The 17,473-nt window shown below is 45.2% G+C and overlaps 1 protein-coding gene across 1 annotated transcript in view; it reads right to left on the reverse strand.

Moving 5' to 3' along the window:
• Positions 1-17,473, reverse strand: part of ORMDL2 (ORMDL sphingolipid biosynthesis regulator 2) — a 171,681-nt gene that overhangs the window by 121,713 nt on the left and 32,495 nt on the right. The window lies entirely within an intron of this gene.

A 17,473-nucleotide genomic window follows, 5' to 3' on the forward strand; every position in this document is an offset into this window, starting at 1 on the left:
ATGTGCTAAACGCAACTGTGCGTGATGATATGTTGCCTGCTGACCTTAAAGAGGTGCTAGTACACCCACCCTGGACCCAATGGACTATAACAACTATGGAACCAGCACCAGCACCCATTTCTTGGCAAGGCGATGAAGAAGAAAGCGGTTGTGGAGCAACTGAAGGTATTATTGGATGGACTTCTGGATATGCTCCAATCTGGGTTCAGACCCAGTGTTGGATTGCCCTGGTGGATGACCTTTATCATGAGAGAGACACCCTATTCCTTCTGCTTGACCAGTCAGTGGCTATTCTCTTGAACTGGCGCTGTGGGATTGGGATTGGTGGCACTGTATTACAGCACCTCTGTTCTTACCTTCAGCACCATGTTCACAGAGTAGCACTGGGTGAGTGCTTGTTGGCCTCCTGGTCCTCGGTTCCACAAAATTCTATTCTCTCTCTTCAGTGCTATTTAACACCAATATGAAGCTGTTGGGAGCAGTCATTGGGAGTTTTGGAGCAAGGTGTTATTAGTACTCTCTTAGGACTGGCAGCCCAATTTCTCCAGAACATCTGAATCAGGAAAGGCTATGAAAGGTCTGGGCTGGTGTCTGTCTGGTTCACCAGCTACAATTGTGCCTGGACAGGGATAGCCTGACCACTATAGACCATGCACTGGTAATCCATGAGACTGGATTACTGCAATGCACTTTGTGTGAGGCTGCCCTTGGTCCTGGTCTGGAAGCTCTATCTGGTTCAGAATATGGTAGCTAGACTTCCGGGTCAGCGCCATCGGCGAATGGCGGAGTTCCTCCGATCGGAGGAACGGGCTCCGTGGAAACAGGGTCTTCCCGCCGCGGCGAAGGCGGGGACCCGCTAGAAATCCCAGCGGAGAAGCCTGGGAACGTGGGGTTCAGCAGAGCACCAAGAGCGCCTCCCCTACTCGCAGGGAAACCCCCTTTTTGGGGCTCCGGAGCGAAGTGGGGTGAGCAGCGCGGTGCAGCGAACCGATTGCTACTTTCACGGAGGGAAGCTGCACAGCCATCGCCAGAGAGCGCTGACTTTTTCCTGATGACAATTGGACTCTAAACAAAGTACCCGTGAGTAAAAACGGAAAATTGGACTAAGAAATTCGTGAATTTTGCAAATTAGGCACTGAAGCGGGAAGGTTTAAACAGGAAGTCCGCCTTCCGCTTTTTGTAAACAGACTGAAGCCAAAACCTTGCAATCTAATAGGCTGGAAAGTTGTTTTAAAGATTGAAATTTCCTGCATCTACAACCAATAAAACCCCCTTGGAAGCAGGAGAAAAGGGGGGGGGGAATTTGACTGTTTAAGCCTGCGGGAGAGAGAGTAAAGGAATATAAGTTTCCATCGTCCCAAACCTGGGAACGGGGTGTCAGGACAGAAAGTGTGAGAGACGTCCATCGATTAAAAGTGGAGTACTTTGACAGATAGTGGGGGGGGGGAAGGAGAAACAAATTAACTTCAACGCTGCTTTCTGCATTTTTGTATTTTAAAGAAACAAAGTATTTGAACATCGAAAGTAACTTTTCTTTGTTGGATACGTTCTTTAAAGATGGATACAAATAGAAATTGTGTCCCCTAGAGGGAGCCTGTCAGTTTGCTGCTTTAGTTTACTCGGAGACTTCACATCTGCGAGATTGAGACCGTGGGAGCAGTCGTGTGGCCTTGAACAGAAATGTGTTGGCAGGAAGTTTTGGTGTCTGCCCTTGGCAGGACAAATATATTGCTGGAGCAGTTGCATGAGAAAATGAACTTAATGAATGAAAAGTTGGACTTGATGACTGCTGTAGCCAGTGAATATGATTTAAAGAAACTATACATAGTCCAATTCAGGAAACTGGTTTGACAGGGCAAGTCCAAGGGCAGATGAAGACGGAAGAGGTTGCGACTGTACCCCAAGTAACACAAATGGTGAGACCCAAAGTTTTGGAGGAACAAAAGCCGCTGCTTTGGAAGATTGAACATGGAGTGTGGATGGAAGTGTCTGGAGTCAAGGAAGCTCTTAACTCTAGTGGGACTATGAAACAGGTGGACAACTATCTTCTGGATAATTACTTTTTGAATTACAACAACGATGACGGGGAGTGGGACTGGGGGGTATGGGCTAGCTTGATGAAGGAAAATGGAGATTATTATCGGTTGGAATCCCCCGGAGACCCACTCCCCAAGGAGAAAGGAAAGAAACTACGAAAGAAACCAACAAAAGAGAAAGAAAAACGTAAGCACAAACAAGAACAAGAAAATCTGCAGAAGGGGCCTAGAAGAGACTTAAGGGCCTCGGACATAAGATCACCAGGTTGATGGACTGGATGTAATGGCCAGAAAGGACTGACATAACCCGAGACCAGGAAGAAGGGACGTCGGATAAAAATTAGAGATATCAAGAAAAATTTCTTCTTATTTTTGGAATTAATGTAATATTAATGAAATATCAGGGAACATGTTGGAAAGGAACTAAATTGGTTTTAGTAAAAAGAATTTAAGGAGTTATGTATGAATATGGTTTAAATTTTGAAATTTTAAGGTTTTTAAGATAAGATAAGGTTTAAGAAATTAAGGTAAATTGAATAATAGAATATATTAAAAGATGGAAAAGATATGTTGAATTAATAAATAAGATAGATTGTTAAGATAAATTATTTAAATTAAAATTGAGAAATATGGGAAGAATTTGCTGGAATAATGAATTTAATTAGAATACAAAAAGGGAGGTGTGAGGAGGTTCAAGAAACAAGCAAATGAAAAGATGTAATTTGAGATTTGTATTTTCTTCTTTTTTGGCTTTTCTTTTTATTTTATCTTTTTTGCTGTATTTCTGTTTTTTTTTCTTTTTTCATATTTATGTAAACTTTGAATAAATATCATTTTTTTAAAAACAGAATATGGTAGCTAAAGTGCTGATGAGACAACATGTGATACCATTGTTAAAGCATTTGTACTGGCTGCCCATCTAATACCAAGACAAGTTCAGGATTCTTGTATCAATGTATGAAGCCCTTAAAAAATTAGACCAAGGGTACCTTAGGTTCCGGGATGCGGGTGGCGCTGTGGGTTAAACCACACAGCCTAGGACTTGCCAATCAGAAGGTCGCGGTTTGAATCCCTGCGACGGGGTGAGCTCCTGTTGTTCGGTCCCTGCTCCTGCCAACCTAGCAGTTCGAAAGCACCTTAAAGTGCAATTAGATAAATAGGTACCGCTCCGGCGGGAAGGTAAACGGCGTTTCTGTGTGCTGCTCTGGTTCGCCAGAAGCGGTTTAGTCATGTTGGCCCCATGACCCGGAAGCTGTACGCTGGCTCCCTCGGCCAATAAAGCGAGATGAGCGCCACAACCCCAGAGTCGGCCACGACTGGACCTTATGGTCAGGGGGCCCTTTACATTTACCTTAGGGACCAATGAGCCCTTATATTCCAGCTCAGTCATCAAGATCATCTGCAGAAGCGTTGCTAGTCACCCGCTGACTTGTTGAGGTTGATCTGACAGCAATAAGAAACCCAGCCTCTGTAATGGTTAGCTGGTGATCTCTGATTTTAAACGTTCACATTGATTTTTATTGTATATAGATATCCTTGTAAACTGCTATGATTTTTTTTTAATGATATAGCCGTATATAAATACTTTTTTATAAATTTACAAGTAAACTCTAAGGCATAAGAAAGCTCTTTCTCAGGTCTTTGCTGCCTGAAGAACAGCAGCCGTGCTGTATCAAGCCCAGAGCCATTAAAAGAGAATTAGAAAAGGAATGCCACCTTCATATACATAGAACCCTAAAGATTGATGAGCCCGTCTCAGTTCTTTGCCATCCGGCTCCGCAAACTATCAAGCTCAGTTATAAAAAGGTCAGATATAGTATGCTTTATATCTCCTTTGGCTAACAGAGTGTGTCAGCTGAGCACAGGAGAAGGCTTCACCATTGATTTGCGTTAATGTCCATTGTGTTGAAAATTGCTCAGTCACAACAACCATGGAATCTCTTGTCCCAAATAAGAAAAGATCACAAAATATAAACAGTACAACCCCCCCAACCCAGCTTCTCAGTTATCCCATTTATTTCAAATGCTTAGTTCCAAATCCTAATGTCTCTGGATAAGTCCCTTCATTGGAGCTGCTGTTATAAACCCCTATTAATATTGGTATTTCTCATCAAAAGGAAACAAACTCCATGGTAAGTCACATTTGCAGAGTACCTGAGATAGATTGGAGGAAACTGTTGCCCACAACCCCATTTCTAATACTGTTTGCACCTGCAAAAGCTTTGGGCAGGCATACTGCTTCATTTCCAATTAGTGTTATGTCTTGTAATTTCCTACTGAAACCCTGTACCTTTTTATTCTGCAAATCTTCCAGTTTATTTTTTGTCCTGCTTTTGGTTGCACTATAGAGGAAAACACTCCTCCAAACACTAATGCAATAACATCGGGGAAACCTCAACATGGGTAGGCAAACTAAGGCCTGTGGGCCGAATCCGGCCCAATCGCCTTCTAAATCCAGCCTGCGGATGGTCCAGGAATCAGCATGTATTCACATGAGTAGAATGTGTGCTTTTATTTAAAATGGATCTCTGGGTTATTTGTGGGGCCTGCCTGGTGTTTTTACATTAGTAGAATGTGTGCTTTTATTTAAAATGCATCTCTGGGTTATCTGTGGGGCATAGAAATTAGTTCATTTTTTCCCTCCAAAATATAGTCCGGCCCCCCACAAGGTCTGAGGGACAGTGGACCAGCCCCCTGCTGAAAAAGTTTGCTGACCCCTGCTCTAGAGTAAAAGAATCTCTACTTGTATGTACTTCCATATATTGTTGTGGGGGAGAAAGCAAGCCCACCTGCACCTAACAGTAGCAGGGCTGTTCTATATTGAGAAAAAACTAAATGGAGGGGAATGTAATTTTGGCTGTGTAGATATGGGGAGGGGTCTGCTCTTATAAGTAGCCTTTTCATTTGTGCTGTTGACAAGGATGTACATCCCTCTCCGCATCTGCTTGCTATCTGGTGCTGACAGGTTTTCACTTATCACTCTGATTTTGTTGAACGATATATCTATTTCTAAGTCCATTTTAAAGGACTGTGCTGCTGTTGGACTGTGTGAGTCTGACTACTTCCTACAACTGGAGACAAAGGCCATCCATAGTTAAATTCAGGACTGGTCCAAGACAATTTGCTGCCTGAAGTGAAGGACAAGCTGCCCTTCCAGAGAGGGATGCCAACTGGATTAGCAGTTGTGTCATACTTCAGTATTGGCTGTCTTCACCATACCTGAGAGCAGTAGGGTAGCTTAGGGGTGAGGAGACAGAGCAGAATGTGTAGCACCTTAACCCTCCCCCCACAACATTTCCCCACAACTTGCCACCTGAGACAACCACCTCATTCTACCTAAAGGTAGCGCTACCCCTGGAGAATTTTGGCAGATGGATACATGAGACTGGGCCTTTAGTGTGGTGGCACCAGTATTGTAGAACTCGCTACCATTACATTCTCTCCTTGTGTAGTTTTAGACATTTACTGAATGTTGTTGTTCAGGTCAGCTTAGCGAGTTTGATAGCCTTTAATTTGCTGCTCTTGTGTTTTAAGCTTCTATCATTGTTAAAACTGAGCTGTTTTTAATGTGTGTGTTTTATTGACACACTTTAATTGTTTTAATCTGTGATGTATTTATCTTTTTGCAAGCGGCTTTGCATACTTGGGTAGAAAAGCAGAATTAAAATGAGAAAACCAAACAATTAAACACAGTTATATTCATCCAAATCCCACCAATTAACTGGAGGTATTTTGTGACTGGCGGTTTTTACCCTGAGCCACTAGCAGGCATGATTTGTTGACCATAATTACAGCTGGACTGCAGGTCAAGAGGAGCAGGGGTCACTACAAAATTATTCGTGGAAAAGGAGGAGGAAACAAATACAGAATTGGGGAGATTTACAATAGTGACAAATAATGAGGAGTTTGTTGTAATTTGTTCTGTCCAAACCAACATTTGATGAAGGGGTGGTATTTCTTTAAAACGTCTGCAGTCTCTGTCATTTACTTTTCTAACAAGCAGCTTTGAAAGGGTTAGGAAACAATAAAGCCCTTAAGTCTAGGTAAGCAAGTCACAACCCTGAAGCTTGAGGAATGGGAACTAACTCAGCACAGGAGGGATGTACAGGCTTCCAAACAGTAGAGGATCAGCTACAAAGAGCTACAAAGCACAGGCCTGCCCACCACTTGTCTATGCAAGAATTTTTTTGCTAAACTAGCCACTGGAAATTGCAATATATTTTGATAAACAACACACACACACACACACACACACACACACACACACACACACAGCAATTATTTCCAAGCCCTGCATCTCCATAACAGATCATCTCTCTCTCTCTCTCTCTCTCTCTCTCTCTCTCTCTCTCTCTCTCTCTCTGTGTGTGTGTGTGTCTGTCTCTCTCTCTGTGTGTGTGTGTGTTTGTGTGTGTGTGTCTGTCTGTCTGTCTCTCTCCCTCTCTCTCTCTCTCGCCCATAATGCTAAGGCTTCCCAGCAAAACTGAGGGCCCATAGACCTTAATCACACAACACAAGCTATGGTATTCACTGCCACATGATGTGGTGGTGGCCACAGTCTTATAAGCCATTAAAATATTTTACATATTCATAGAATTGTAGAGTTGGCATGGAAGGGACTCCAAGGTGAATCTAGTCCTGCCACCTGACATGCAAGATTCTCAGCTAAAGCATCCATGACAGATGGCCATCCAACCTCTGCTTAAAAACCTCCAAGGAAGGAGAGTCCACAACTTCCAGAAGGAACAGCTCTTACTGCCAGAAAGTTCTTCCTAATGTTTAGTCAGAATCTCCTTTCTTGTAACTTGAAGCCATTGGTTCCAAGTCCTACCCTCCAGGGTAGGAGAAAACAAGCTTGTTCCCTCTTCCATGTGACAGCCCTTGAGATATTTGAAGATGGCTATCCTATCTCCTCTCAGACTCCTCTTTTCCAGGCTAAACATACCCAGCTCCTTCAGCCTCATGGAGGATGAATCTAGAAGTGGCTACTAGTCCCGATGGCTGGATATGGAACCTCTAGATTCAGAAGTACTATTGCTTGGGAGCAAAAGTGGGAGAGGGCTATTGGGCTCATGTCCTGCTTGCAGGCCTCTCATAAGACACCTGGTTGGCCACTTTGGGAATGAGGATGCTGGGCTATACAGTGGTACCTCGGGTTACAGACGCTTCAGGTTACAGACTCCGCTAATCCAGAAATAGTACCTCGGGTTAAGAACTTTGCTTCAGGATGAGAACAGAAATCGTGCTCTGGTGGCGCGGCAGCAGCAGGAGGCCCCGTTAGCTAAAGTGGTGCTTCAGGTTAAGAACAGTTTCAGGTTAAGAACGGACCTCCAGAACGAATTAAGTACTTAACCTGAGGTACCACTGTACTGACTTTTGGGTTGATCCAGTAGGGCTTTTTCTTACGTTCTTATGGAGATATAATAATAATAATAATAATAATAATAATAATAATAATAATAATTTATACCCCGCCCATCTGGCTGGGTTTCCCCAGCCACTTTGGGCGGCTTCCAATAAAACACTAAATTACAATAACCTATTAAACATTAAAAGCTTCCCTAAACAGGGCTGCCTTCAGATGTCTTCTAAAAGTTTGGTAGTTATTTTTCTCTTTGACATCTGGTGGGAGGGTTTCCACAGGACGGGTGCCACTACCGAGAAGGCCCTCTGCCTGGTTCCATGTAACCTCACATCTCGCAGTGAGGGAACCGCCAGAAGGCCCTCAGCGCTGGACCTCAGTGTCCGGGCAGAATGATGGAGGTGGAGATGCTCCTTCAGGTATACTGGACCGAGGCCGTTTAGGGCTTTAAAGGTCAGCACCAACACTGACCATATTGAGCTGTCAAGACTTGCCCTGCCTTGCAACAGAGTAAAGCTACCCCTACTAGTGATGGCTGTGGAACAGCAAAATGTCTCAGGTGCTAACTTCTAGTCTATCATGCTATCTATCAAGGATGCCTATCTCTGCCTTATATTTTCTCTGCATAACATGAAAAGCTCTCTTTCCACACATGCTTTAGAACCTATGGAGGATCATAATCCATGTAACATACTGGTGCATAGGAATTTGTATTAGAGTGATATTTATCAGTATTATTATATTCCTATCTGCATTAGAAATTTCCCTGTGGAGTTGACGTAACATAAACAATACAAAAACAATTAAGAAACCAATAAAATAAATCTGAACAATTGTAGCACTGTACAGTGGTACCTCGGGTTACATACACTTCAGGTTACATACACTTCAGGTTACAGACTCTGCTAACCCAGAAATAGTACCTCGGGTTAAGAACTTTGCTTCAGGATGAGAACAGAAATCGTGCTCCGGCGGCACGGCGGCAGCAGGAGGCCCCATTAGCTAAAGTGGTGCTTCAGGTTAAGAACAGTTTCAGGTTATGAATGGACCTCCGGAACGAATTAAGTACTTAACCCGAGGTACCACTGTACACAGATTTGAAAGGCAGGAATATTTTATGATATCTTTTGATAAGGGGAAGAAAAAACTTAAAATGGTTTGATGGGAAGCCGCTGCCCTACAGGTATTTCCTTGACTACTGATGCTTTGTCTTACAAATAATACATAGGTACACTGTTAGCGATGGAAAGAGTTTGGCCCATCACAAAGAACACAGCATAATATGCAATCGAGGGCTAGCTGATGTACATGCTAAATTGGCCTAATCCTGAAAGGCATCTTAATACACGAGCATCACATACACAAGGAGGGAATGTGAGCTATGTGTCATGGAGAGGAGAGAACAAGCCTATAGTCATGACAGAGGGAAGGTTAACAGGAGAGATAATCTGAATTAATACGTACCCCAAAAGGATAGCACCAGATTCCTGGCTGAAGCTCATTAAATGAAATGTTTACCAAAGGTAATAGATAGTTGTTGTTGTTTAGCTGTTTAGTCGTGTCCGACTCTTCATGACCCCATGGACCAGAGCACGCCAGGGACTCCTGTCTTCCACTGCCCCTGGCAGTTTGGTCAAACTCATGCTGGTAGCTTCGAGAACACTGTCCAACCATCTCGTCCTCTGTTGTCCCCTTCTCCTTGTGCCCTCCATCTTTCCCAACATCAGGGTCTTTTCCAGGGAGTCTTCTCTTCTCATGAGGTGGCCAAAGTACTGGAGCCTCAGCTTCAGGATCTGTCCTTCCAGTGAGCACTCAGGGCTGATTTCCTTCAGAATGGATAGGTTTGATCTTCTTGCAGTCCATGGGACTCTCAAGAGTCTCCTCCAGCACCATAATTCAAAAGCATCAATTCTTCGATAGTAGTCGCCTGAATTGGTAGGGAGAATTCCAGAAGAAGAAAACAGCAGAGTATCGATTTGGGACCAGAGGGAATAGTAATTCCTTGATTGACTCACCTAGACAATGACAAGCCCTAAGGCTCCTGGCCCTGTGGCTTAACGATCCAGCTTTGAAGGGCAAAACCCCCAGGTTGAATGCCAGAGGCACAAAACTGCCGTTGCAGCACCAGTTTATAGGGATATTGGTCGAGTTTACAGTTCTGCAGTGATGGTGAGAAGCCAGGCTTCTGGGTCCTGACCTTGGTTATACCTCAAGCAACACTGTGGTCAGATATTTTTCTGGGTGTAAGCAAAGGAAAATCTGGATTGTGGGGTAACACCACAAAAAATACCTCAACTATTTTCAGATCACTCTGAAAAGGTGAAGGGCATGGGGTTGTCGGACGTAGAGCTCTTGGAGCGGAGAGTAGATTTAGATAAAAATAATGGGGCGAGGCATGCTCTCTGGATGGATCTGGGATCTGTAATGGGAACTAGGATTTCTGATTGCTTTCACGTATGAAGAGGGTGAGGGAGCAGCAGGGCAAAGCAGGATAGGAGAATGCAGCAAACACAGCTATTTCCCAAGGACCTAGGGGTCAATACCACAATAGGTAGAAGTCAATACAGATGCGGGGACGGTCATAGAGCTGGTGAGAAGAAATATGGTTAAACACCCCAAAAATGCTTTGCTTTTAAAAAAGACACACACATTCAGGCAAATGCATCAATTGAATAATGCCTGCCTACATGTTTGATCGGGACACGGGTGGCGCTGTGGGTAAAACCTCAGCGCCTAGGACTTGCCGATCGTCAGGTCGGCGGTTCGAATCCCCGCGGCGGGGTGCGCTCCCGCTGCTCGGTCCCAGCGCCTGCCAACCTAGCAGTTCGAAAGCACCCCCGGGTGCAAGTAGATAAATAGGGACCGCTTACTAGTGGGAAGGTAAACGGCGTTTCCGTGTGCTGTGCTGGCTCGCCAGATGCAGCTTGTCACGCTGGCCACGTGACCCGGAAGTGTCTTCGGACAGCGCTGGCCCCCGGCCTCTTAAGCGAGATGGGCGCGCAACCTCAGAGTCGGACACGACTGGCCCGTACGGGCAGGGGTACCTTTACCTTTACCTTTACATGTTTGATAACCATTTACCGTCATTATCTGAGAGTGTTAAGGCATAAGCTCCCTATGCAGTTCCATTTATTGTTCGCCAACATCACATGTTCATTTGCACCAATTCCTTTTTTAATGAATATTTATTGAATTTTATAACAAATAATAATACAAATCTCATTCATCATGTTATATACAATTATTCTCCCTCCCCTCCTCTGGACTTCCCTCATCTCCCCCTCTGCTGAGTTATTTGGTTTTATTTATTGTATCCTGCTTTCCCTACACAAAAATAAAATCCCTTATCATTTCTCTAAAATATCTGTTACTCAAATGAAATTGTGATAACCATTTACCATCATTATCTGAGAGTGTTAAGGCATAAGCTCTCTATGCAGTTCCATTTATTGTTCGCCAACATCACATGTTCATTTGCACCAATTCTAGTCTTCATTTTTTTTAATTTTATTTTACCAGTTTACCTGGGAGAGAAAACAAGGTGAAAGGCCAATCATGTACAATAAGCCCGCAACCTGCGCACATTTAACTTGCGCACATTCAGCTTTATGCACTTGGCAAAAAAGAAAAATAAGTAGAAAAGGAAAAAATACTTTTGCATTCCCACCCCCCGTCAGATTGCACCAAATGAGTTTTGACTATGCGCGATTTTGGCTTTAGGCTTGATCTCCCGAACGTAACCCCCACGTAAATTGTGGGCTTGCTGTACTGGACTCTCCGTTTCAGGATCTCCATGTGAAAAATCAATGTTACATTGGCCACATCAGGTATGAAGGCTAATTTGAATAAGCGATTTTTTTTGTGTCTTGGCACTGCAATTTCCCATTGCCAGTGCCTTCAGGAATGACATTTCTCTGATTCACTTTTCGTTCCAGAAATACTGTACATGGATTGCACCAACGATGAGGTGATGGGGATAGATAGGATAGATAGGAGGAACAGATATTGTCATCGCTCCTTGCTTGTGAACTGCCCTGTGGCATCTGACTGGCGACTGGTGGGAGACAAAACGCGAAACTATCATAACCGTTGGTCAGAGCAAGCATGGCCACCTTGCTTTTCTTGTTTCTGTGCCAACCACAAGGGCTTATGGGGAAACCCTTTGCAACAGCAGTTCTAGAGAACTTCCTTTAACTCATAAGGCCTCCCTGCCCCACCCCCATTTTTTAAAAAAATTATTTTTGCTTCATCTATCATCTAACTTATTCTAGTTGAGCTATAGAGCAGCTTTAGGACTGCCACCCTAAAGCTTCAACAGAAATCTTAATATAGCCCTAACATGATAAAAGGAAATGGTACTTTAGGGGGGGAAGCATGATGTATATTCGGGGGGGGGGAATAATACTATAAAGAAAGATATCCCATGAGGTGTGTAGCCATTTGGTGCCACACCAGCACAGTGGCAACGGAATGGAGTAGCTGGAATGGCTAGCTGGAACCCTGAATCAGAGAACTTTGCACTGCAGCTTTTTGTTGCAGGTCCTGCTTGAATTTTATATTCTCTGCACATCCTAGGTCCATAGGATATGATATACGTTACCTTATTTTTCACTCTATAAGACGCACCAGACTACAAGACACACCTAGTTTTTGGAGGAGGAAAACAAGAAAAAAAATATTCTGAATCCCAGAAGCCAGAACAGCAAGAGGGATCGCTGTGCAGTGAAAGCAGCAATCCCTCTTGCTGTTCTGGCTGCTGGGATAGCTGTGCAGCCTGCATTCGCTCCATAAGATGCACACACATTTCCCCTTACTTTTTAGGAGAGAAAAAGTGAGTCTTATAAAGCAAAAAATACAGTAACTTGTTTACTGAATAAAGGTAAAGGTAAAGGGACCCCTCATCATTAGGTCCAGTCGTGACTGACTCTGGGGTTGCGGCGCTCATCTTGCTTTATTGGTCGAGGGAGCCAGCGTACAGCTTCTGGAGCAGTGCATGGAAACGCCGTTTACCTTCCCGCCGGAGCGGTACCTATTTATCTACTTGCACTTGAGACGTGCTTTCAAACTGCTAGGTTGACAGGAGTTGGGACAGAGCAACGGGAGCTCACCCAGTCGCGGGGATTCGAACCGCCGACCTTCTGACCGGCAAGTCCTAGGTTCTGTGGTTTAACCCACAGCGCCACCTGCGTCGCTACCGGTATTTTTTACAAGTATGTCCCTTATGTCCGTGAATCTGTCTGTCCAGTTTTCCTCCTAAGCCAATTTATCAGCATGTGGGTGGGAAAAGTACCATTGCTGGAAAGCAGGCGGGGAACGGAACCTGCAACATTTCACTCCCACCTACACAAATGCCTCTTCCTCTTAGGAATGACGTGAGGGGACAATCGCCACTTTCTCCTGCGTTTTAGGAAGGCGCTCGGGTCTTTTGACGCCGGCAGCAATTGCCTTGATCCCAACCCCCTATCCCAACTCTGTTTGCATACCTACAAATCAAATATTTGGATGCCTGGTGTTACTTCACACTAAGGAAAGGGAAAGAAGACTATCATCTGCAGGTCTGGAAGCAAGGGTCTGGATCGCGCGTATATCAAAGTGTTGGTGCTGACCTTTAAAGCCCTAAACGGCCTCAGTCCTGTATACCTGAAGGAGCGTCTCCACCCCATCGTTCTGCCCAGACACTGAGGTCCAGCTCCGAGGGCCTTCTGGCAGTTCCCTCACTGCGAGATGTGAGGTTGCAGGGAACCAGGCAGAGGGACTTCTCAGTAGTGGCACCCGCCCTGTGGAACGCCCTCCCATCAGATGTCAAGGCAATAAGCAACTATCTGATATTTAGAAGACATCTGAAGGCAGCCCTGTTTAGGGAAGTTTTTAACGTCTAATGCTGTATTGTGTTGTTAATATTTGGTTGGGAGCCACCCAGAGTGGCTGTGGAAACCCAGCCAGATGAGCGGGGTATAAATAATAAATTATTATTATTATTATTATTATTATTATTATTATTATTATTTATTATAAATGCAGATTGGAAGGTGAACAATAACTGGCGCATGTCCTCTCTGTTGCGAAGGCTTTTTGCCAGCTGTATACGATATCCACCAAAAGAAGCCAGCTGTTAGCATGCAGAGGCTTGGGCCCACACTGGTTTGTGAACAGATCTGCCACTTCCACAGTTGAGCTCTCACAGAAAGGGTGGTAGCTAAGGCTGCCTTGGGGCAGCCTTGGGCTGGGAGCTATTACATTCCCTGCCTACCCAGTGAAGTTTTAGCAACAGTCAACACCCTCCTACTGTATCTAATAGGCCAAGTGGGTCATAGGAGTAGCAGGTGTTTGGGGATATATGAGACACCGACAGGCAGCCTACCTTAGAATGGTACTTACTTTGAAAAAGGGGGGCAAGGAGCCTAAAAACCTACTTGTAACACCTGCCTCCTAATCCCAGCAAGGGAGAAAATTGAAGGTATTCAGTGATTCATGTTATACATTATACCAGGCTTCCTCAAATGTGGCCCTTCAGATGTTTTGAGACTACAATTCCCATCATCCCTGACCACTGGTCCTGCTAGCTAAGGATCATGGGAGTTGTAGGCCAAAGACATCTGGAGGGCCGAGTTTGAGGAAGCCTGCATTATACAGTATACATTCAAGCAGCCTACATACATGTAAGAAATAAGATTCTATTGGCATGTAATTTACAATATGAGAAGCCTGAGCGGCAGGTCCCAGCAGAATTATTGGATCAACTCTACGGAGAAAGTAGGTCACCTGGCTTTAAAAGTGCTAGCAGGAGTTGGGAGAGACCCTCATACAACTACAGCAACAGTCTATCTCCTCGTGCGCTGCAAAGAAATTTAAGCAACGAAAGTGGGTGAAGTGACAGAATTCAGCCCTGGTGGGTCAAATCCAGCTGTGCCCTAGAATTAAGCAAGTGTTTCGATCGTGGCTTAATGTACTACATCCCCCAGAATGCCTTTGAACACGTTTGTTTCCATCACCATCTTTTTCAAATCTTTGTGATTAAGAGTGAAACCGCTATTAGTAAGAAAGGAAAAGAACCTTCTTAGCCAAGTATAAATATGCCAATTGATCTCTGCCTTGATGAAACTGGTAGAAACACTGAGCTCTTCTTCTTCTGCTGGTTTCTGTCACTGCTCTTCAGCCTTGACTCTCCAGGTGTTACTGGACTAAAACTTCTATCCTCCCCAGTCAGTTTAGCCAGTTATAGGGGTGATGGAAGATGTAGTCCAGAGTTTCCCAAACTTGGGTCTCCATCCGTTTTTGGACTACGACTATGGTACTTTTAGTCCAAAAACAGCTGGAGACCCAAGTTTGGGAAACCCTGATGTAGTCCAACTTCTGAGGACCCAAGGACTGATGAACAGAGTTCTATATTTCTTGTTTCTTCCTGCACCACCCCGCTGTGACTATCAACTACTTATTTTTTTAAAGGGGAGTCTTGGTCTATCTCAAACCTCACGTTAAGGGTAGCCAAATTCTGTGCGATTGCCATAAAACCTAGGGAACAAGCTGTGCTATCATAATTAAGGTTTTAAATGATAATTTTAGGTTATATGTTAGTGACTAAGTTTTAATTTATATATTTTTTAACTGTTGCTATATCTGTATTGTCCCTGTCATACCTAATTGCAAATTCAAATGTAAGCCTATCATGTTTTATGACTTCCTTGATATTGTATGTGGGCTGGAACTGGTCTGTGACCGAAATAATAGAATTCAATTCTATCACAAACCTGCTAATTATAATTTCACTGCACTTCTCAACGTATGTTTCTGGCTCTTGGTTGTCACCTCCACACCTATGATGGCAGACCTAAATAGAAACAAGTAGCTCTACAGATCTGTGCACTGCAAAATGTTTCTGAAGTCTAATAGCACATGCACTTGCTGCAGAGCCAGTTCAGTGAATTACACACTCTGACAAGGTACTTTTGAACGCAGGAAATTCTCCTTTAATACTGCCACACTGATGCCATTGGTCTGTTGCAGTTCTGTTTAGCTTCCATGTGTGTCTTAGTAAGTTTTGTTGGGGAGTTCACAAAAGGGGGTCCATGATGAGGCAGGATACTAACTAAAACATTTATACAAATAAAGGAGTCTTTTGCAGGACCTAATGTTTGATTCAGGGGACAGCTTTGAGATACCTTTGTGTAGTTTCATTTTCCTATAATAGGTTTTAGAGCACCACCTACTGGAGAATGCCAGTGGTTGCATGCTGCAACCACCTGTTTACAGAGCTACCAACTGACAAAACAAGAAGTGCTGAAATGCAGAATCTCAGTTCAATTTTCTCTTTTAAAAATCCAAAACAGGTTGGACTCAACCAAGAGAAAGCAACATCAAAAGCCAGCCACTAAGCTGATGCAATCAGCATCCAGAAACTGCATTTTTTTAAACAGACTTACAATGTAAACCTATGCATCTCTGCCCAGAAGTTAAGTTCACTGACTCCAATTAATCTAACTTCCAGGTAAGTACTACAGAACTGCAGCCTTAGTCTGCACTGGACTGGGTTGCTTCTAGTTTAAGATAATGTATGGCTTGTACAAAAGAAAACCTAGCCAAGATGAAAAGATAACCCAAAAGGGAAAAGGATCAGGCAGAGAAATAATAGCTCAGGTGAGGCCTTGACAAACACACAGCAAGTCCTGTTTTGGAGGCCTAGGATAGCAACTGAGTCCCTTTAGACCAAGGAAAGGAATAGCAGGAAGACAAGGGGAGCCACTGAGCCACCCTGACCCCTAGGGCAGAGAACATCACGGGCCAAGCCTTCTCCAAGAAGTTGCAGGATGTGACCTGGTACTTTAGCATGAACAAACAGCTTGCATTAGAGATCATCCTGTTTTTTCTTCTCCCTTGGGGCTTGCAAGAATTCACCCCAGGCATCTAGGTTTGAATGCCGTGATCCAGTCAAACAGAAATGAGGATGAAATAAGCAAGGGCTGCAGGTCAGTTGGCAGAGACATGTGGACAAGAGAGACTTGCAGAGAAGTGGCAAAGGTAATGAGATACAGCAATAGCAGGGTGCGGTGAAGATACTGGGCTTAAAGTACATCCTAGCGCTAGCACTTTCTCTCCTTTGCTGGTAAGCCAACAGGCTGCTAAAAAGCTCTGTCACAGGGAGAAAAATTAGCTGCCCATTCGATCAGCGAGATGCAATGATTCAGGGACTTCCTTGCACTTTTCCCTCAGCTGCTTGGAGCTCAACCCACAAGCCCTAAGGAGGAGGAGAGAATCATGGGATAACTGCTTCTCTGCAATACCATTATGAAAGAAGTAGTGGATCTCCCCTGCAAGCAAGGACGTAGGGTAGCAAAATACCACTACTTACCGTATTTTTCGCCCTATAGGACGCACTTTTTCCCCTCCAAAAATGAAGGGGAAATGTGTGTGCGTCCTATGGGGCGAATGCAGGCTTTCCCGGGCTTCCTGCAGCTCTGCGCCACCCTCCCGATCCCGGCGCGAAGCCGCACGGGGCTGTGGAGGGTGGCGCGCAGCTGCCTGCGCTCCAGGGCTTCCTGCAGCTCTGCGCCACCCTCCCGATCCCGGCGCGAAGCCGCGCGGGGCTCCGGAGGGTGGCGCGCAGCTGCCTGCGCTCCAGGGCTTCCTGCCGCTCTGCGCCACCCTCTGGATCCTGGGGCGAAGCCGTGTGGGGCTCCGGAGGGTGGCGTGGAGCTGCCTGGGCTCCAGGGCTTCCTGCAGCTCTGCACCACCCTCTGGATCCTGGCGCGAAGCCGCGCGGGGCTCCGGAGGGTGGCGTGGAGCTGCCTGCGCTCCAGGGCTTCCTGCAGCTCTGCACCACCCTCTGGATCCTGGCGCTAAGCTGCGCGGGGCTCCGGAGGGTAGCGCAGAGCTGCCTGCATTCCGAAGCCTGGTGCGCGCTGAAGAGCGCCCCCGGGCTTCGCGCACCTCTCCGCAAGCCTGGGGAGACCGGCGCGGCTCCCTAGGCTTGCGGATAGCAGGCTGTTCTGGGGGCTGGGGTCGGGGGAAGCTCGGGCTTCCCCCGCGCCTGCCCTGTGCCTCAGGAGGGGAAATTTTTTTTTTCTTTATTCCCCCCCCC

Source organism: Podarcis raffonei, chromosome 2 (assembly GCF_027172205.1).
Source record: "Podarcis raffonei isolate rPodRaf1 chromosome 2, rPodRaf1.pri, whole genome shotgun sequence".
Classification (NCBI taxonomy): domain Eukaryota; kingdom Metazoa; phylum Chordata; class Lepidosauria; order Squamata; family Lacertidae; genus Podarcis; species Podarcis raffonei.